The sequence below is a fragment of the Hyperolius riggenbachi genome, chromosome 5 (genome assembly GCF_040937935.1).
Source record: "Hyperolius riggenbachi isolate aHypRig1 chromosome 5, aHypRig1.pri, whole genome shotgun sequence".
Taxonomy (NCBI): Eukaryota; Metazoa; Chordata; class Amphibia; order Anura; family Hyperoliidae; genus Hyperolius; species Hyperolius riggenbachi.
The window spans coordinates 145,823,343-145,846,637 of NC_090650.1; the positions used below are offsets into that span (position 1 = coordinate 145,823,343).

Genomic DNA, 23,295 nt, shown 5'->3' on the forward strand with positions numbered 1-23,295 from the left:
CTTTGTATTTAGGGACTTGGCTTAAAAAGCCCTATGTACACACGATTGTGTGTCAATTCATCGGGATCTTCACTGTCCTTTTTGTACTGGCCCATCACAAACGATGTGTCACTAATGACCCAGCCATTGATCATTTGTTTTAAACAACTTTCATTGGAAGTGTGTATGGGGCTTGAGTTTAGGACTGAGATAAGAAGCTGTATAGAAGGAATAGTTCCCAGACTTCTATAGCATTGGGCAGAAGAAAACCAGGTTCCTGGAAATTACATATCTTCAACTATATTCAGAGATCTTGTGGGATTCTAGAGGGTTCAAATCTTGTTCATAGAGGAGAATATAAATCTATTTAGCCACAACATTTAGGGCAAACATCAGAAATGATTTTAGTACTAATGGGAAATTATTCTTCACAAAAATGGAAAAATGTGCATACAGACTACAGTTCCATGTGATGTAGGCCCCATGCTATCAATTTAGCCAATTATATTCAGCAATCATATTGAAAGCAGTGCCATTGATAGACTAATTCCTAGGACCAGCACACAAATGTGATGGTTGAGTCACAGTTTGTACTTGTTACTTTACCATTTTGTAATCTGTGCCCCTATTTCTTGTACAGCACTGTTTAATATATCAGCATTTTACAAATAAAGGAAGCAGGAATGAAAAGATCAAAGCAATAAATCAAATGAAAATTGTGAGAATATAAAAATTCCCTTCTCACTCCACTGGGTGGTAGGTGTCTTCCTCACCATTGTGTCATCTACCAGAGGTCTGTGAGCTTGAGGTTCCTGCACTCTTCTGGGCAGAAACATGTAGTTTTGGGCATCTGTTGGAGCCACTCTCCTAGCTTAGGAGGCACAGTCCCGAGTGCTCCTGTGAACAATTAAATACTTTGGCCTGCACTTTCAATGTCATCTCTAGTTTATCTTGACGCTCTGACACTTTTCCAGCTTTTTATGCTCCTTTTTTTCTGTGTTGGACAGTTTTTCTCTATGACTTTTTGTACTAACTCCCATCTGGTTAAGGTAGGGTTTAACCCATATCTGTGTTGATGTTGTACAAAATGCCAAATACTTGGTTGTGCCATTTAGTGTATATTCCTGCCTGCATGAATCACCCTACCACTATGTGCTGGGCTGTCTCTAAGGGCTCTATATATAGACGGATCTTGGGTTATGTCTATTACTGTATATCCATGATTCCATGAATCTGATGATTAGTTCCACTTCTTGTGCGGCCATAATCAGAGTCTCAGTGCTGTACTGCATCTGAATTAAGTATTTTCTGCCCACTGGTAAGATTTCCCATTGTCTGCAATTTCAACTCTTTTGGTGGTACACCCAGGGCTGGGCCGAGGCAGAGGCGAGAGAGGGCGCTGTGTAGGAGGGGGCGCACAACTCATTCAGCTATCATTCACCTATTGTGTTTTAGGCAGAGAAAAATAAGAAAATGGGATAGATGGCAGTGACTGCAAGCCAGATAACTAGAGATTAAGGTGTTGGGCCCCTGGGCCGCCTCTTGGTCTAATAGCAATCAGTGTGTAATGGTTGGGGTGGGAGGTATGGAGGGGTGCACTTTGGTGTCTTTGGACCTTGTCCCAGCTCTGGGGCCAAGGCAGAGGCGAGAGATGCTCCAGTCTCAGGGCGCAGTGTAGGAGGGAACGCACAACTCACTCAGCTATCATTCCTCTTTTGCGCTTGAAGCAGATAGAAATAAGAAAAGGGGATACATGGCAGTGACTGCAAGCCAGATAACTAGAGATTAAGGTTTTGGGGATGTTGGAGCACCTTTTTGTCTAATAGAAATCAGTGTGTGATGGCTGAGGTGGGAGGGATGGGGGGCGCACTATGGTGTCTAAGCCTTGGGTGCTGGAGGACCTTGTCCCTGCTCTGGGTACATCCAATGCATCATGTCTCATAGTATTTCCTCTACTTAGTCTACCTTTTACATCTGTTGCGGAAGAATAGTCTCAGCAATGAAACACACACATGCACTTAATGTTAAAGATATTCCCCTACAAATCACTCAGAGAATTAACCAAATGTAGTAAATAGCTCCAATTTCAAATATCTATACATAATTACACTCACACATACATGAGGGTGCTGTACTGTGTATGCGCAAATTAACTCCATGCCTGTGCAGTAGCTCAAAGCCGCTCATGCATGGAGGAAGGGGCCATGCGGAAATGTTTCCATGTTATTGTGCAGGCTTAGACTGTACTAATTCACGTCCATCTACAGTAGCATATCTGACAAGCCCTTGCCGGGTATGCTTAGAGAGTCCCAGCACTGCATTAGTGGGCTTGAGGGGGAGGAAGGTAGCTTCTCTCTACTGAAGTAAGTTTATAACTTTTATTTTTTTTCTCCTTACATGTCCACTTTCAGTTCTTCAAAAATGCAGTAAAAATGGTATCTTAGTAAAATAATTCTTTAATTGGCAGTTTTATTTGTTCTAAGGTTAAAGTTTACAAAATAAGCTTGATTTCAGTTTTACTGTAATTAAAGAAATATTTAGTGTTTCATGCAAAATAAAAGAGTAGACTGTACATCTGAGTGAGTTTATTGAAAGTATATTAACCAGACATAAAATAAGTTATTGCTGAACTCTAGACAGTCACATAAAAGGTACTTGTCAATGAAATAAAAGTGTTGACAGACCTGTTTACGTGCTTAGACCTGGGGCATTGTTTGATGGCCTTCAAGTGACTATAAACTTGTTCTAAAGTCATTACTTATGATTTAATTTATTATGCTTCCTTGTGCCTGTCACTTTTTCAAATTACATGCAGGAGAACAGCTGGTCAGGAGATTTAAATAAACCTATTTATGTTCCTTTTGCTTCCGAACTGTATCTATCATAACTTGACAGACCTTCTTACCTCCAGTATGAGTTTGTTTAAAATTTATATGCTGTGAATTGCTTTCCCCTATACAACATTAGGGACCTGCTCTCAAGAATCTGGGCTAGCAGAAATGCAGACGATTACAAAATACATGAACTAAAAGTTTAATGAAATGGTATAAAAAACCCTTATCTAATAACCATGAATGTCAGTATGACTGACAGTATTGCAGGTGATCTATTTCTGCAGTTTTCGTAGACTAATGCATTTTCTTCGAAAGGTGAACTGGACATTTTCCAGTAAATTCAGGACATAGGAATATCACCAAAGTAGAGCCTAGTTATAATATGTAAGGATGCTGAACTTTATATCTCGATCATGTGAGGATCTATAATTATACATGTCAAAGGCCTTTAACGCCTTTATTCTTACTTCTAACTAACTGATCAACTTAATAATAGGTGGTGTGGATTCCCTAAACATTCATGACCAAAACATTCTGCTTATTTATAAAGCACATTTAATATTCACATTGAACCACATTTTGATATTTTTTCAAAAACACTAGGGATTGGATGAGTGAGAACGCCTCTGACAGTCCCGCATAAATGTCCTCGAATTTTGGGTGGTAGCATGAATTTTCAGCAAACCAATTTTGCGAATTCCATTGAAGTCAAAAAGCCAAATATAGATGTTAATAGCATGTTAGAACCACATGTTAGAACCACCAAGTTTTCTGGGTATGTATAGGAGAACAGTTGCAACAAGGGAAAAATACAAGTTCCAAATCCCTTTGTGGTTTTCCAGAAAATGGTAGTTAAATTGACAGCAGGCAAATAGGACTTTTGAATGAAAGACAGCATACAAAAGGTAGCATAAACATTAGGACATAAAAATGGGTCCTGGGATTAAGAAAGGGTGGCACTACATGTGAACTCAGCCCACTAGCAGCAGTCGCTGCTGTCAAATCAGCAGAAGACCGCATTGCTAGCTGGCATCATGCAATGGATGACATCTGGAATGAATGCCACCCATAAAGGTGTCCAGAAGTAGCGTGGTGACATTAGGCCCAAGGATGGAAGACCTGAGATGGATTATGGGTCAGCGAGAGAAATAACAGAATGGGTGGCCTCTGGTCAGCTATCACCAGGGAGACCACATTGCTAGCCGGCAGTGGCAGCATGACCTGGGTGGACTGCATCAGCAATGCTACCAAGAAGTGTACATACAAGTTGCGTCAATGTAGTATCGATACTGAAAGGCGGCAGCAGGAGGAGGCAGTGGGTCTTGAGATGGAGCGTGGACTGGAGTACTTCATGTTAACAATGAACTTCAATAGCTTGAGAAAGGATGCATAGTTTGAAATAGCATGTTGTCGCTGTTTGTGTATCACAATTGATGGATCTTTTACACCAATAAAAGTGCTTTGATTCCAGTGGTGCTCCCAGTTACTATTGTGCAAGAGTGGACTCTGGAAGGTAGAGGAAACATTCTGTAAAAAGCAAGTTTTTTCTCCCTTTAGATTTAACTGGCTACTGATCCATTTTGTTTTGGACTGTCTTAAAGAGGAATTGTCGCAAAAATCTTAAAATTTAAAATACATACAAATAAGTGGTACATTTAGTACCTGAGTAAAATGAGCCATAAATGACTTCTCTCCTATGTTTCTGGCATTTACAGTAAGTAGTAGAAATCTGACATTACTGACAGGTTTTGGGCTACTCCATCTCTCCATGGGGAGTCTCAGCATGGCCTTTATTCTTTATAAAGACACTTCCTGAAAAAGATTTACACAAAGATGCTGGCCAGCCTCCTTGCTCACCGCACACTTTTTTTGCAGTTGGATGGAGCAACTGCCATTCACTAAGTGCATTTGAAAAAATTAAATCCCTGTGAAACCCCCATGAGGAGATGGGCTAGTCCAAAACCTGTCGTTCTGACAGATTTCCACTACCTACTGTAAGTGACAGCAACATAGGAGAAAAGTAATTTATGGCTCATTTTACTCTGGAAGAAACATACTTCCTAATTGTACATGTTTACATATATTTTACATTTTAAGATTTTTGCGACAGAGGTACTTTAAGCAGCAAAAACAAAAAAGAAAAAACAATCTGTACTTCGCATTCCTGACTCATTATACCATTCACGATTTTTTTTTTTTGCCACTACCATTCAGGATTGAAATTATATTTTGCGCTATTACACCCCCCCCCCCCCCCTCCTGTCACCAGATTGAAATGTGTGCCGCTGCCAGACCTGTGATATCTTCATTCCAAGTGTCTTCAACAGCAGCCCAGCATTTAAGGCTGCTTTAGCACCGGCCCCCGCTGCAATCACCATGTGCAGATTTGTACTGATAGAACATTTGTTTTCCGTGTTATCTCCTCTCCATCACTAGATGGAAATGTGAGCAACCGCCAGACCTGTTGGTGTCTTTGTGTCCCATCCGAATGTCAGGATATAAAGAGCGATCTGTGTATCTTTCACGTGCCGGTGTGCGCTGTGTCGGGCGACCTCTGCTGGTCAGTTGCAGGCTCATCACTATAGAGGCACCTCTAGAGGGCGCTGTAACAATGAGCCTGTGACTGAAGCTGCAGGGAAATGCCATGGAAAGTCTGGATAATACTGCCATAAAACAAAAAAAAAAGGTATATTTAATAACTTGCCACAGGCTACTGCACTTGTTACCCTTGGCTTATACTCGAGTCGACCAAGTTTTCCAGGTTTTTTATGTAAAAGTTGGGGGGTCCGCTTATACTCGGGTTGGCTTATACTCAAGTATATACGGTACTCCAGTAAAAATTCATTTTAAAAACTCACTGTGTTGGATCACATTGCTATGATCCAAACTTGGCAAATAAGTTATTTTACACAGCTTCGGGGACACACCACTGCCCCCAACCAGTTTGACCAGTTTTGTATCTAGGTATCTAAAGGACTTTAGCTTAGACTTTAATTGAGAAATCCCACTATAGGTCAAATTACTGCATAATTTTTGTCTAATATGTAACGACACAAAGTGGTTAGAGGGTAAACAATCAGTATTGGGTAGATATTGATCATTTATGTCATCTGCCACCAACTTACAAATATATGACCAGCTTTAGGCTAGGCTTTTGAATTAAGTTTAGGATAATGTTGATTTAGCTTCTTGGCTCTAATATCAATGTGCACCAAATACAACATACCACTCTGCAAAATATAAAAAAGGAACATGAATGCATGCATGTCACTTATTCTGAAAGATAAAGTTCCTAAATATAGGAGGTAGGTTCACGTTTAGATAACGTATTAGATAATAAGGCTTCACAATTGTTAAGTGCGGTGTTGACATATCACTTGCTTTGTGCTATTATTGCTGACTTAGCCATGTGTTCTGTGTTGCTTGCTCAATCATATCATTTTAATATTTGGACCTGATATGTTTAATCAATGTGATGCTACTTTAGTAATAAAACATTTTTAATTTACTGTAAAAATGTACTAGATATTTCTGTGCAATCCATGTATAGCGTACAATCTTTATATCTTTTTTTTTTAATGCCCGAATCCTGAATTTAAAGTCAGTATTGCCTTTGGTAACCAGAACTGATTGCTCGTTAATCTCAATATAGCATATGCAAATAGAGCAATGTAACCAGATGTGCATGCATGCCTTACAACGACTAGTCATCCTCTTTGATGTAGTAGACATGTAAATATATTATCTGCAGGGCTGAATATGAAGTAGTTGAGTGGCTCTGTTATGCGTGTTTTTAAATATGCATGTCTTGTACTACATCTGTTTTTTACTTGCTCCTTTTTGTCACTCTGCTATTCAGTTCAGAGGAACTGTCATAGCTGCAATGGAGTTAATATTACATGAGAAAAGTCATACTGGGATTTCAAAGTCAACCTACCTGCAGCGTAAATTAATTTTTCTCAAGGCCTACTGAAATGAGTTCATTTTTGATAAGGATATAAATGTTTTCCAGATCACAAATCTAATGATGTTATATTGGACTAATGCATGCTGTTACAGAAAAACAATATTCACTTAAGAAAGGGGGTAATTAAATATTGTTATTAAAAATGCAGTGGCTTATTACATATTTACAAACTTGGGTTATTAGTAACAATGAGTAAAAAATAATTACACAGATTTGTAGGTTGTCAAAAAATGTGTGACCATCTATTTCAATCGCCTAACTTAAGCCTCTCTGGCCCATATGCAATTCACTTTTTCTCCTGAGTTTTCTCCTAGGTGATATTTTTACAACTTGTCACAAAATACCTTTTAAGTCACCGGCAAGCAAGAAAATACTCAACATTAATTTGATAGTACTTTTTCACCAATTTTTGGGTACTTTTTCAATTGTAAAATGTTGAAAATTTAGTTTACAGAGAATATGAAAATTATCTCCTAGGAGATAACTCAGGTGAAAAAATGATTTGCATATGGGCCTCTGGGTCATATGCAATTCACTTTTTCACCTGACTTTTCTCTTAGGAGGTAATTTTTCATTGTCAAATTAAAATAACTTTCCAGCACTTTTCAACTAAAAAAGTACCAAAAAGTAAATGAAAAGGTACTATCAAAATTATTTTGTGCATTTTCTTGCTTTCTGATGGCTTAAAATGCATTTTATTGACACATTTAAAAATATCACCCAGGAGAAAACACAGGTGAAAAAAAGGAATTGCATATGGGCCTCTGGGTCATATGCAATTCACTTTTTCACCTGAGTTTTCTCCTAGGAGATAATTTTTCATCTTCAATTTAAAATAACTTTTTAGCACTTTTCATCTAAAAAATTACCAAAAAGTCGTTTGAAAAGTACTATCAAATGTATTTTGAGTATTTGCTTGCTTTCTGGTGGCTTAAAATGTATTTTTTTGACAAGTTTAAAAATATCACCTAGGAGAAAACTCACGAGAAAAAGTTAATTGCATATGGGCCCCTGTTTCTTAATCTAGAAGAAAAAAGTCCAAAAGGTAAACATTTCTCCATGACTTGGTCAAAATATCAACATCCTTTACTGGTTAGTAATTATACCCGAGGTTGTCCTTCAGCGTAAAGAGAGCATCAAAGCGTCTTTTAAAGAGAACCCGAGGTGTGGTTAAAGAATGTTATCTGCATACAGAGGCTGGATCTGCCTATACAGCCCAGCCTCTGTTGCTATCCCAAACCCCACTAAGGTCCCCCCGCACTCTGCAATCCTTCATAAATCACAGCCGTGCTGTGAGGCTGTGTTTACATCTGTAGTGTCAGTCTCAGCTGCTCCCCCGCCTCCTGCATAGCTCCAGTCCCTGCCCCCGTCCCTTGCCTCCAATCAGCAGGGAGGGAAGGGATGCAGGCAGGGACTGGAGTTCTGCAGGAGGCGGGGAGAGCAGCAGACTGACACTATAGAGATAAACACAGCCAGCTCTGACAAGCTGTTTGTCAGCAGCGTGGCTGTGATTTATGAGGGATTGCAGAGTGCAGGGGGACCTTAGAGGGGGTTGGGATAGCAACAGAGACTGGGCTGTATAGACAGATCCAGCCTCTGTATGCAGATAATATTCTTCAAACCCACCTCGGGTTCTCTTTAAATGCAGACATAACATTTTCCATGTCTGCTTCCTGGAGGCAGGAACAGTAGAATACTCTAGGTTTTATTTCCCATTTTATGTAAACATCAGTTGTTTTAGCAGTTGTTACTTACTGGCATTGCTTATCATCCAGTACTTCCAAGTCCTATTCCAAGTCTTATAGCCCCAAATGTATACCATTTCCTTTATATGGTACAATGGCATTGACACGACCAAGAGGCACTGCCTTACATTTATCAGCATAAAATTCTATCTGTCATTTATCTGCCTTTAGAGCTATTATTATTATCATTGCAGTATTATGGTCATATTATTAAAATTCTGTAATTTGTCAATATACTTCTGTAGTATCAAAAATCACTACTCTGCTGAGTGTCACTGTAATAGTTATTAATACTTTTGTACAATCTGCAAAGATGGCAACATTATGTTAATTACTATGTTATTAATAAATATTGCAGATAAATGGCCCTTGTACAACACTATTGCTTGCAGATACCCAATGATCTCTTAAAGGACAACTATAAACATGTTTGTTTGTTTTTTAAACTGGGATGGGAATAGCTTGCCTAATTGTTCCTAAGTACTGCTGTAAATCGTTTCCTACTTATATCTACCTTTCTTGCTATAAAAATGTAGTCAGAAAACTCCTTTTCATTTTCTGACAGCATTGGAAGTAAACCAGCCCATTTACATGAGTGTTTTTACTGTATCTATGAAAAAAGAGTGCTGAGAAATTTTTGGTAAAGGTTGAAGCTGCTAGTAGAACAATGGAAATACTGATCTGGATAATTCTGATAATAAAATATCAGTAATTTTACAGATACTTTATTATTGCCTCACCTAACCTTCCTCTTTCACTAATCTTCCCTCTGTCTACTCCTACCAGTATTTCAGCCTAACACAAACCTACCTCTACCCAAACACTTATCTACCCTTACACACTCACACCCGGTAACTTACCCTGCTACTACAATCTCTGCCGCTCCATCACTTCAGCTATAGCCAGTACCCAAATTGTTCACTGGTGCCAGTACAGCTACAATTAGTATTATGTTCTCTGTGGCAGCAAAGCTTCCTAGCAACTGTTGTTGCCCAAATTTCCTGCCCCAGTTTGTAATATCCCCATCCCTACAACTATTAACCATGTGTCTACTGTAACCAGTTGGAAAAAAAGGTGCAAACCTCAGCGGATTTCTCTCCCTGAATGAGCTGTCCAGATAAGATCCCAGGCTTCCAGGGATGGCTGAAGTGTCTGAAGACAGTGCCGTGAAACCCTTGCGCCAAGCAAAGCAGAAGGAAAGTTAGGTACTTTAACACTAAGGCAGGCTAAACATCTTTCACTGTGCCTTTCTGATACATGCAGAGACCAGCTAAGGCTGTGTTGTCACATTTCACATAAAATGCAGACTCACCTCTTATAATGGATTCTTTAAATGCAGCTAAAGCTAACTTACAGTTTTGGCTCTGATTTTTAACATGAAAAGTGGGAAAATGCTTACACAGCTATTAAATAATACTGTACATTATTTGTACCTTGTAGTTTTTTTTAACACTTATTGATAGATTCCCTTTAACCACTTCAGGACCATAGGCTTACACCCCCTAGTGACCAGGCTATTTTTTACAATTATGTGCTCTGCAGCTTTAAAAGCTTGCTGCAGAGCCATACCACGCAGCACACAAATGAATCCCCAGCTTTTTCTGTCCATCAACAGAGCTTTCTGTTGGTGGGCTCTGATCGCTCGTGCAGCATTTTTTTTTATTATGTATATATTTTTTAAATAAATGTCCCTATTTTTCCCCATTCCCTCCCCCCACCATCCAATGACAGCGATCGGCTGTCATTGGCATCAGCCTATGAGAGCCGATTGTTCTTTAACCTCTCTAGGGGACAGCCGAGTGACACAGCTGTCCCCACAGCGCTGCTGTAGATTGCAACACTGTATAATGTAAATATATGGTGGTTTAGCAATCTAACAGTCTCCTAGCAGCAAATGCCGCTGGTAGACTGATGACGGAGCTCCGCTCCATCATTCAAGCGGAGATGCGTGCACATCGGCATGAGCGATCTCCTGCAAAACCCCGCCCCAGGAAAACAGCAATCCTCCTAATGCCGATTGGCGTTAGGTGGTCGGGAGGGGGTCAACTGCAGTGTATTGTCTTTTGTCCTTCAGTCAGCTCTTTATGAAGTCAAAAGACATAAAAGCTATATATTAAATACAATATACATTATTTTATTCAGAAATCTTATCAAAACAACTAAATCACTTAAAAACAATATTTGTTATGCCATTCACTGAATTGCCATGAGCAGTACATAAACACAACTATAAAAGGTAACCACCGAGGATGGAGTTTGCATCAGGATGGAGTTTGCATCAGGATTAGGAGGTTTGCCAATTCATGTGTTTGCAAACTAACGCTCAAGTATGCCATGGCAACATGTTGTCCCATAATGGCCAGTATGACCTCTAACCTATGGTCTGCTGTATTGGATTGGCCAATAGTGGGCTTTTTTCTACAAGCCAGTCCCCTCAATAGAGTTTGAGCTGGGAGGAGTCCATTTGTAAGAGTGCAGAATATGGAGAACTGAGCCAATTGGATGTCCAGGAACAAAAGCCTTTGACCATGGCTCCTTGTCCATCGTCTCCAAGTGAAAATTGAAGGTTGGCAAGAAGCTGCATCCTTTGTTTCAGCTTCCAAGAGAAAGCTGAGCTTCCCCCTTTTTTAACAATATATAACCAGACCTATGGTAAATAACAAGGATGCTGTGAAACTAAATGCGTAAACACGTAAAGAAACCAGCTTGAATTTTGACACACAGAAAACATGCTGATGCATTGTGTGGCCAATGTCCAACTTCCTCAGAAAACACATTTAAACCGATGCGTGGAAGAGCTTGCTATAGAAAATTTCAGCCTGTAGTGAACATGTACTGATTCAGTGCACATAAAAGCCACTAAATAGGGGTTACTACTAATTGTGCATTTGTCCTCTGTTTTGTGCATTGTAGTAAAGTGGTTAAGAAGGTTTCTTGTCAAAGCACGTTTGACATAAGATCCCTTAAAAAGGCACAGTAACAACATAAATTAGAATGGAATACATTATTTAGCATACTTAATTGTGCATTAATTATCCTATTTTCTGCATTTTTCTTCCTATATCTATATATTGCTGTATAAAGGTATGCTCTGGGAGATCAGGCGTTATTTTTGCTCACTTCAGAATACACAACAATAAACATTCTGCAGTGATGCACCTTGCCAGCAGTTTAGATGTAAAGAATGTAAATCAAGGTGCGGAAAGATTTTACAATGGGCAAACATAGACTAAATAATACATTAATATTGTTAAATATAAGCTATTTTAAATTAATCATTCATTTACATTCAGTAATATTCCTCTTTGAAGACATTTGAAAACAAATAAAAAAACAGCTTCTAGCTAAAAAAAAAAAAAAAAAGTTTGATAGTAAACTAGCACATATTTAGTGCAAAAAATAGTCGAAGTAAACAAACAGGCACCCTAAGTAGCAAAAAAGCCACAAAAGAACTTCAGCCACCACTTACCATCACCCAAAAATTATCAGCTCCAAGTGTATATAACCTCTTAGAGGGAACCAGAGATGCGGACATGAAAAAGATGTTATACATACCTGGGGCTTCCTCCAGCCCCATACGCTCTGATCGATCCTCCGCTGCCTGCATCTACAAGAACCGGGTCCCGTCACTGACGTCAATGGAGCCAGCCACGCAGGAGAAGTGCGCCCTCTACGTATCTCTCCAGCGGCTGCTGCAGAGATACGCAAACAGTGCACTTCCCTTACGCTCAAACTGGCTACGACTGATGGCAGGGCGGGGTCCCGTTTCTCATAGCTGCGGGCAGCGGAGGGCGGCGGCGTGGGATCGATCAGAGTGTATGGGGCTGGAGGAAGCCCCAGGTATGTATAACATCTTTTTCCTGTTCATCTATGGTTCCCTTTAATCAAAATGGACACGCTTTTGCTACTGGACATTGCGTTCTAATAAGTCAGATCACTTTATTTAACTATTCCTGGTTGGTAAAGTGAACCTCCGGACTAAAAATCTACTCAGCAGAACTGAAAAGGCTTGGTGTTTCTTTAACAGTTTCACAGCATCAGAACTTTGTTTTTCTTACCAAAGCATCATTTTTAGCTGCATTTTTACCTAAGCTCCACCCATCAAACAAAAAAAAGCCCGGGCTTGTTTTTCCTGATGCTGTGCAGAGCATGATGGGATTTCCTATGTTGTTCTTCACGTTGCCTAGCAACTGGGAGAGGTGCTCAGGACACCGGACAGTTGAAACTGTGTATCATGCTCCCTGTCACCTCCTTTCAACCAAAAAGATGGCTGCCATTATGAAATCAAACATTTGCCTGTTCTTTTAAAACAGGGTGGGTAAGAGATTATATTACCTATCTATTTTAATTAACATAACTAATGTAACTTAATGACAGTATGTTTGTTTAGGCTGAAGTTCCTCTTTAAGTCAGCAGTTCTGAGAGCGACAAGCATCTCTGCATTAGGCAGATATTGCAGAAATTGGACATGCAGCATGCTTATACACTTGGAAACCTGATCTAATAAAACAAACCATAAAGTATGGGATAAACATGTGGTCTTGGAGTCCACAAATAATTAGTGAGGAGAAGCACAAGATGAATAGCATTCAGCAAATAGCTCATAACATTTTAAGGATGTGTGCGATTAACATTTTGTATATTTCAGTAAATGCAAAGGCATACAACTATTTGAACCCAAGATTAAATTGACATTAACTAAAAAGATAGTGATTACATTGCAACAGCTGATCTGAGAGATGGTTAATAAAACTAGCTGGCTCTTAACAGTAGGACCAATAAACATCAGCAGAATTTGCCAATTAAGATGATAAAGTCAATTCTGCGCCAGACGCCAGCCACATATTAAATACTTGGCAGGAAAATAGATAAATATTTACTAAAGCATCTCCAGCGATATACTAACTTATCCTGTAGGGATATCCTTAGTGATCAGAAAATAACCATTGGAGTTGTCAGCATGTCCCTAGAAAGTCATCCTGAAGGTTTTTTAGAAAAAAAAGTTTCATACTAATGTCATATGCAGCACCCCAACGCTGCCGACCGTGGCCCTCTTTGTAGCCGCACTACACAGGTGCACGTAGGGCCATGTCTGCACAGTAGAGCAGTGGAGCCACTTATATACAGAGAAAAAAACATGCATGGGTGACTCCATGCTACAGTGCAGGCTGCTACTTCCTGCCTGCAAAGTGCAGCCACACTTATACACAAAGAGTAGCATTTTCGCAAGCTTCTGGAACTCTCTTTTTGTCATACACCAAGGCAAGAGAAGACAATAAACATTTATAGTACGTTTTTCTCCTGGCAGACTCAAAGTGCCAGAGCTGCAGCCACTAGGATGCGCTCTATAGGCAGTAGCAGTGTTAGGGAGTCTTGCACAAGGTCTCCTACTGAATAGGTACTGCACTATTATTGGAAAAGATGGGGTAAGATCATTTGACCAAGACAAGGGAGGTGGGAGAGGAACCAAGTAATGCCTTACTAAGTATAGTAAATATAGTAGATAACATGTTGCTTATTTTTGCTTTTGTTTCTAAGATGCATTGGAGGAATGGTGGAGCTTGCGTAATTTGTGCACAGGAGCCCAAATGTGCACAGAAACCCTAATGTTGGCTTTGTACCCCATTTCCAGAAATTAGGATTGGTATAATATAGTTGTTGCTACCCCTTTTCCACAAGAAATCTTTACCTTTTTTCAAATAGATCTTCAGGGAGGTCTGTATGGCTGATATTGTGATGAAGCTCCTCCCACAGTGTAATGCCATGACTATAGTCCTGACAGTTTGCTATCTGTGAACCCTGTGGCATTGTGGGAAATAACAGCTTGGAAATAACAGCTTTTCCCAACTGCCAAACAATCAATATCTTCCTCTGTGCATACAACTCTCTGCAAAGCTTCCATACAGATCACCTGGCAGAACTAAGGATGTCACCACCAGTAATACATTTCAGAATGCAAATCAGGGAGAGGAAAGATTTTACAATGGGCAAACACTGACAAAATGTACAAATAAATTTTGTAAAAAATAAACAATTTTATTCATTATGTTATGTTCACTACAGTTCCCCTTGAACTGCTTCCGGAAGTCGCTAATTGAAATCTACCCGTTTGAGAACTGTCATCCCTGCCAGGACATAGATTTAGACCAGCTGCTACCGGTGATCATGCCATTCTCCTGCAGCTACAGCCCACTTGCCCTGCTGTCGGTATGACAACAGAGCTCTGTGAGTCAGTCAGGAGCCGATTTAATTTGCTTCTTACCCAGTGACCGCTGTGAGCCAATCTCATTGGCACACAGTGATAACAGGGTCAGAGGCCAATTACATCGGCTCCTTACCGCCTGGCACACTGAGCTCTGCTGTCATAGCGACAGCAGGGCGAGTGATCTTCAGCCATTGGTAAGTCCCATTTTTCGTACCAGTGGTCTCTGGTCCTTAAGGTGTCAGAAGTGCTTCAGTTCTATTAAATAATCACAACCTAATGAGCTTGATTCACTAAAGCGTGCAAAGTGTTAGCACGCCAGTGAAATGCCACTTTGCATGTGCTAACATGCTTTGCACGTGCTAACTAAGGTGCTTAGTAGTTTGCACGTGCAAACTACTTAGCGCCCTAGTTTGCATGTGCAAAGCTTTTAGGCGTGATAACTGAGTTATCACGCTTTAGTGAATCGAGCCCCATTTGTGTTACAACACATATTTCAGATTCTTAAGTTATTTATCTGTCAGAAAATGAATGGACAAAGATGTAGGAGTTCAGCATCATCAGCATTTTTGCACTCGTACTTAGAAAGTAACACGTTGTATTACACTGTGATTTGTTTATGCTTGTTAAAGAAACAATGAAGCGAGAAAAAAAATATGATATAATGAATTGGTTGTGTAGTGCGGATAATTACTAGAATATTAGAAGCAAAGAAAATAGTCTCATATTTTTATTGTCAGTTATGTAGTGTTTTTTTTTATAATAATGCATCATTCTCTAATATTTGCACTTTGCACACTACTCAGCATTCTAAATGATATTTACAGAGCAGGCTGTGAACTTTTGACCTGTCCTGTGCAGAAGAAAAAACAATATCGTGACACAGTTGAGATAACAACCTTCAGAAGTCAGAGCTCTCTGCGACTTTGAGATTGGTGGAGCTCAATGGCTTCTTTACATAGATAACAACTGGAGTTTCTTAACTCTTCCTGTACTGAAAACAATATTAGACTCATGTTTCTGCTCCAAATGTTTTATTTCTTAGCTGTACTACACATACAAATCATTATATCGTATTTTTTTTTTTTATTCAGTGTCTCTTTAAAGGGAAGATCCGCGCATGATATGAAATACAAACTGCGCTTACCTGGGGCTTCTTCCAGCTCCTGGCAGCTCCTCTCCCTCCCAGCATCCAGCGGTGAAGAAGCCAACCTCGCCAGGTCAGCTTCCGGGTCGGCTTCATGTGCGCTCCACGGTGCGGGTCACGTGGTGTAAGTGACGTCATTGGGTCTTTACTGCGCAGGCGCAGTAGTTCTGCGCCTGCGCAGTAGAGACCCGATGACGTCCCTACACCACGTGACCCCCCCGGCGTGGAGCGCACAGAAGCCGACCTGGAAGCCGACCTGGCGAGGTCGACTTCTTCACCGCTGGACGCTAGGAGGGAGAGGAGCTGCGGCGAGGGCACCGATCGACTGTCAGGAGCTGGAAGAAGCCCCAGGTAAGTGCAGTTTGTTTTTTATATCCTGCGCGAACCTTTAGATTAAATCTAAGACAATGGGAAGCCTAACGAGACTGTCAGATGATGTAATACTATAAGGAATTCCCCATGTCATCCTGTATATATGTATTTGTGTATATGTATGATGTTTCTGACTGCATGTGTCTTTTTGTGTTTTCTGGGAGGGGTTTTCTGCTCTCCTAAAGATTACTTTTGCCGTTACAAAAAACCCTTAATGCATACAGGATTCTGAACCTTGTCTTTTGTCACTGGCACATTATCTGTTACTGTTATGTGTTTCATATCACAATATAATGTTATACGCAATTATCTTAAATAATTATTTTGAAATGATTATATGAAATGTTTCTTTACTATTGATACTATGCCCAAAAGATGTGAACATAAGTGAAATATTATTAAATTATGTAAGCAATTGGTATTCTAATCTGTAGTTCAACACACGACTAACATGATTGCAGTATATGTTCCTTATTAGTACAATATGGCAGACTGAAGAGCTTGATAGTTTTCAAGAAGGTACTCAATAATGTGTTGTAGAAAACCTCGTTATGCTTAAGATCTATTAAAATCACTTTATAACTTGACCACCACCTACCAGTAAAGTATAGTTTAAAATGTGATATAATTGAATCAGAAGCTTGAAATAGCCGTTGATGTCTTCTCCACGTCTAATAGCATTAACAGCATGCCCATATATAATTTAGAACTCTGTGTGCCATAAAGTCCTTCAGAACAATGATATTAAGCTCACCATGCCTGCCATTCTCGACACAGACTACGACATTAACTGGCTTCAACCTCCATAGGAGAGCTGTAACAGGAATGATGTTTAATACAGAATTTCCTAGCACAACTGCGCTATTATTACAAAATGCACTTTTATCATACTCAACTACAATGAAAAATAATTGGCTTCTTTCCTACTTTTCTCTGCAGTTATGTAGCTAAAATTGGTCTTTTTCAATTCAGAAGCATTAATTGGGAAAATTACACAAAAAGTAATATGAAAAATGTTTTTTAATCATTTGTATTAAAAAAATAAGGCAACATTAAATTGTGTGCAAAATATTTAATCTGCTAACAAACCACACATCAGTCTGGAATGTCTCCAGTACGCAATAAATCATTTACCAATCTGCCTCAGAATGATATTGGGTCACCAAAAGTTGCTTTCCCTGAAGTATTTTTCCAATTCTTTTATTATTGTTCATGATAATAAAGAAAAAAATGATGTTTCTTATTTATGGTAATTCCCAGTGTGTATCATATTTTAATGTGTTTTTTTATTAAGAATCCATGAATACTGTAATGCCTTCCTTCAGCCCCTGTATCCCAATTTCCTCCTTTGTCTTCACACTATGTGGTGCATCACTGCACAGCTGAGCAACACCTAGGCCTCCTCCTCCTAGGCCTTAAATGCACAAGATATAGCGACTAAGGCCAGGAAAACAAAAAGTATTGCCAGAACCCCACTAGACAGGACATGGGCAGAAGAGTAGTTAAGAAGTTTGAGTCAGGAATAGTAATATCAGGAAATAGCACTGTAGCAAATGTTGAGTAAGACATAGTCCAATACAGTCCAATGTCATATAAGGGAAGTCAGAAATTCATGGTATCCAAGGTCAGTTCAGGATCCACAGGCAGGTGCCAGTCCAGGTGGCAATCAATACAGGCGAAGGTCATTCACAAAAGCAATTTAAAATAATAACACCCAGGAGAGTAGCACAAAAGTAACTAAACACTATCACGGGCAATGGAGCACTAAGGTAGGGCAACATTGTCAGCACATTGGCTGATAATGTAACACAGTGGCAAATTGGCCTCTCACCAATTATTAATTAGGCAATTCCTTGGCTGATAGGGGTGCAAGCATAAAGAATATGAACGCCACGAGATCCGTCGCCACTGCTCATGCTGGCTCCCAGAAGACCCAAGTCAATCATGCTCTTTGCAGGGAAAGGATGCTTTTTTTCTCTGAAATGACCACACCTTTATGTTTCTTATAATATGTAAAGGTGGCATCAGCTGAAAAGATTGTATTATAGTGGTATAATATCTGTAGAAATAACACTGCCTGTAAGGAACTTACCTCTGGGATCCAGCGACGTGGCCGTCTCTGCAGCCATCCTCCGCATACTGGTGGACAGATGTCTCGCTCCTCTCAGTGTGGTCTGAGGCGGCGACAGAGGTAGTGTCAGCTGACACTAAGGCAGGGGTTTAATTTATTAAACATAAAATGATGAATGCTGACCCTGCCTGGGATTGAACTATAACGATCGGTGTTACACAGAGAGGATTTGATTACCGGTGATCTGCAGTATCACTGGGAATACAGATATATACCCGATTATTGATGATCTGCAGTATCACCGATAATCAGATATACAAGCTAACCTCTGGACACCCAGGAGTAAGAGTGTTTGGTGCAACTGTAGTACTTAGAGGGCAGGGTCTCTGAGCAGTATGGAGTACTGCACAAACTCCTTCCAAGGACCTGAACTCTCCCGGGGGGAGGAGTCAGGCTGGACGTAGGAAGGACAAACCAAGAGTGACACTAGACGGGAGTGTCACCACCAGGATTGGGAACCGCCTCTAACAGTAAGGTCGGTTCTTGAGGTCGGACAAGGCAGGTTGTAAACACACGGACAGATAAAGTACAGATTCAGAAGGCAGAGGCGAAGTCTAAAGTACAGGCAGGGTTCGGCAACAGGGTATCAGAAATATCGAGGTACAAAATCAGAAGGCAGAAGCAGAGTCTAAGGATGAGCCGGGGTTCGGCAACAGAGTATCAGAATGGCAAAGTACAGGATCAGCGTTCAGGAGAATAGTCAGGCAGGCAGAAGGTCATAACAGATAATCACAATCAAACTAGTACTTTAAACTATCAACAGAATCTAACTAAGTGTAGGATTACAGCTCCAGCTGGTCCCGGCACACTTTAGGATCTGACTCACGTCTGAGAGCTACCACTATGTGATCGCAACGCCAGACAACCAGCAACTGAACAGCCAGCAGTATATATACACAGACACTCTCCAGCACCTAGCAAAAAATATATATATAGGGGTACGGGATATCACCTCAAGTTGGCTCGTCTCACCCATGTATTAAGTGTCAGCAAAAAGAAGGATATAGGGAGCACAGAGCTGGTGTAGTAATAAAGTATGAAAATTTATTGCAACTTCTTATGGCCTATAAGCCATAAGAAGTTGCAATAAATTTTCATACTTTATTACTACACCAGCTCTGTGCTCCCTATATCCTTCTTTTTGCTGACACTCTCCAGCACCTCCCTAAGTGCTGGACCAATGGGAGGACACGGAATTGTCAGCTGACCTTCTTCTGGCTGCCATATAAGCTCTGTCTCTCTGCGCGCACGCGCGTCATTCTGTATCTTGGTGGACTATCAGTCCCAGCCACACCAGTACTGTCTTGCAATGTATCCAGCGAACCGAGCGTGGGAGCCGCACCGTTCACTACACCAGCGGCGGCTTCCCTACGCTCACCCCCCTTGTCAGGGACACTGCCATGCGGCAAGTCCGCCGCCTCCAATGCGGATTCCGCTGCTCCCAATGCGGATTCCGCCGCTCTGCCTATGCGGCATGCGGCGGTTTTTCCGCGTTGTGACGCCATGCTGGACGCGGAAACAGCCGCCTCACCATGAGAAGCGGCGGCTTTTCCGCGTTTCTTCACAGTATCCCCCCCCCCCCCTGAGGAGTGGACTCCGGACAGCTCCTACCCGGTTTCTCGGGATGTACGGCATGAAACTCCTTTCTTAATTCGTCCGCATGCATGCGACTCCCAGGTACCCATGACCTTTCCTCAATGCCATACCCTTTCTAATGCACCAGATATTGTACTGAGTTTTGTACAATGCGTGAGTCTAAAATTTTCTCTACTTCATACTCGGTCATCCACCATCACAGGAGGAGGAGGATTGGGACCCACGTGAACTGCCGGTTTAAGCAGGGACACGTGAAAAGATCTTACGCCCCGCATGCTGGCCGGAAGATCTATGGCATAAGTGACGTTGTTGATTTTCTGAGTCACAGAAAACGGACCTACAAACCTGGGGCCCAGTTTGGCTGATGGCTGCTTCAGGGTCAAGTGACGTGTGGACACCCAGACTAAGTCCCCTGGCTGAAACTTCCATTCCAAGGAACGTTTCTTGTCAGCTTGACCTTTCTGACTTAGAAACGCCTTCTCCAAATTACTCTTAACAATTCCCCAATTGTCTCTGAGTGACTTCTGCCAAGCCTCCAGTGCTAGAAGCGGAGTGGAGGCCACTGGCAATGGGGAAAACTTGGGCAATCTCCCGGTCACTACCTATAACGGAGAGAATCCTAAGGAGGAACTTCTCAAATTATTGTGCGCAAATTCTGCGAATGGTAAAAATTTAACCCAATCGTTCTGCGCCTCAGCAACATAGCATCTCAAAAACTGCTCCAGTGATTGATTGACGGTCTGTGGGTGGTAGCCCGACGAGAATGACAGCTCCATGCCCATTTGATGACAAAATGCCCTCCAAAATCCCGTCACAAATTGGACTCCCCTATCTGACACGATGTTCTCCGGGATGCTATGCAGCCGGAAAACGTGAATGATGAACAATTCGGCCAGTTCCTGAGCCGAGGGGAGTCCCTTCAGGGGCACAAAATGGGCCATCTTGCTAAAACGGTCGACTACCACCCAAATGACCGACATGCCTTCAGACCTGGGCAGTTCCCCCACAAAGTCCATGGACAGGTGGGTCCATGGCTCACTCGGGGTGGGCAACGGCTGTAACCTTCCCACAGGTGCCAGCCGGGAGGGTTTACTTTTAGCACATATGTATCGCACATTCCCTGACAAATTCCTTGCAGTCTGTTGCCATGGAAGGCCACCAAGCACACCTGGCAACCAGATCCTGCGTTCTGGCAGCTCCAGGGTGACCAGCATTCTTATGGGCATGAAACATTTGTAGAACCTGTAGACGAAATGGTAAAGGGATAAACATAACCCCCTCAGGTTTTCCCTCAGGGACATCCTGCTGAAAGGGACCCAAAACCTCTGTCCAATCCTCCCAGGTCTCTGTGGCTGCTAACACCAACCTCTGCGGGATGATGGACTCAGGAGCGGGGGCTGTGCTGTCTCTGGTTCGAAACATCTGGACAGGGCATCTGTCTTGATGTTTTTGCTGCCTGAAGTGTACGTGACTATAAATTTGAACCTCGTAAAAAATAAAGACCAACGGGCCTGACGGGGACTCAGCCTCTTAGCCCCCTCGATGTATTCTAAATTCTTGTGATCAGTGTAAACCGTGATCGTATGTTCTGCCCCTTCTAACCAATGGCGCCATTCTTCAAATGCCAGCTTAATGGCCAGAAGTTCCTGGTTGCCTATATCATAGTTTTTTTCTGCTGGTGAAAACCTACGGGAAAAATAAGCGCATGGATGTAATCTGCCCTGCAACCCTGACCGTTGAGACAGCACCGCCCCCACCCCAACCTCCGAGGCATCAACCTCCACAATAAAAGGGTAAGACGTGTCTACATGTCTCAAAATGGGCGCTGAGCAAAACAATTTTTTCAGATGAGAAAAGGCTGCAACAGCCTCAGGGGACCATTGGTTGGTATCTGCCCCCTTTTTTGTGAGACTTGTAAGGGGGGCAATTATTGTGGAGTACCCCTTTATGAACCTTCTATAGTAGTTCGCAAAACCCAAAAATCTCTGCAGAGCCTTCAACCCCACTGGCTGTGGCCATTCCAAGACAGCTGTGACCTTGGCAGGATCCATCGACAGGCCTGAGGTGGAAATCACGTACCCTAAAAACGTGACGGTAGTCACCTCAAAAATACACTTCTCCAACTTGGCATAAAGCATATTTTGTCTCAACTTGTCCAACACAAATTTAACGTGGATCCTGTGCTCAGAGAGGTTGTTGGAATAGATCAGTATATCGTCGAGGTGTACCAGCACAAATCTACCCAACACCTCCCTGAAAACCTCATTGATTAATTCTTGGAAGACGGCTGGTGCATTGCACAACCCGAAGGGCATCACTAAGTACTCGTAATGCCCGTCGGGTGTGTTGAAGGCCGTCTTCCATTCATCGCCCTTTCTAATGCGGATCAGGTTGTATGCACCCCTCAGATCTAATTTTGAGAAGATCTTAGCGTTTCTGACCTGCGTGAACAAATCGTCTATCAATGGTAACGGATAACGATTCTTCACCGTGATTTTATTCAGGCCACGGTAATCGATGCAAGGTCGAAGACCTCCGTCTTTTTTCTTAACAAAAAAGAAACCGGCCCCTGCAGGCGACCGGGAGGGGCGAATGAACCCCTTGGCTAGATTGTCGCGGATGTACTCCTGCATAGCCACTTTCTCTGGTCCAGACAAGTTATACAGGTGACCCCGGGGGGGCATACAACCGGTACGGAGATCAATGGGGCAATCGAAACAGCGATGAGGAGGTAACTTATCAGCCGCCTTGGGACAGAATACATCTGAAAATTCTGAGTATTGCTCGGGAACACCCTCCACATGAATCTTAGTCTGACCTAATGTCACTTTCCTTAGGCACTGCTGGGAACAGAAGTCTGACCAACTGGTTAATTGTCCTGCAGCCCAACTGATCTGTGGCGAATGGAGCTGCAGCCAGGGCATACCTAAGACAATCGTGGAGGTAGTCATATGTAATACAAAAAAACTTCATCTTTCCCTATGCAGTACCCCAATAGTGACTTCCACCTCTGGTGTCTAAGACAGCGGACGGTCCCTTTGTAGCGGGGAGTCATCCACGGCAGTAACCTGGATAGGTGGTTTTACTGGGGTGAGTGGAATGCCCAACTTCTCTGCAAACTCGGAACTCATAAAATTAGCCGCTGAGCCTGAATCAACAAAGGCCTCCGTGGCTTCAGATTTGTCCCCCCACGTAATCGTACATGGAAGGAGCAAACGTTTTTCTTTTAGGGGTACGAGTTGGGCGCTTAGGGCGTTACCCCCTACAACTCCTAGGCGGTAGCGTTTCCCGGCTTATTAGGACAGTTTCGTACCCTATGCCC

At 41.8% G+C, this 23,295-nt stretch overlaps 1 long non-coding RNA gene across 1 annotated transcript in view; it reads right to left on the minus strand.

The window, feature by feature from the left end:
• The window catches only part of LOC137517520 (uncharacterized), a 76,640-nt gene extending 62,366 nt beyond the window's left edge, over nt 1-14,274 (minus strand). The window contains exons 1-2 of the long non-coding RNA XR_011020554.1: nt 14,215-14,274; nt 9,608-9,699 (exon numbers count right to left, since the gene is read on the minus strand). This is a non-coding gene — a long non-coding RNA (uncharacterized lncRNA). The remainder of the gene's footprint in view (nt 1-9,607; nt 9,700-14,214) is intronic.
• Between the last annotated feature and the right edge of the window lie 9,021 nt (nt 14,275-23,295).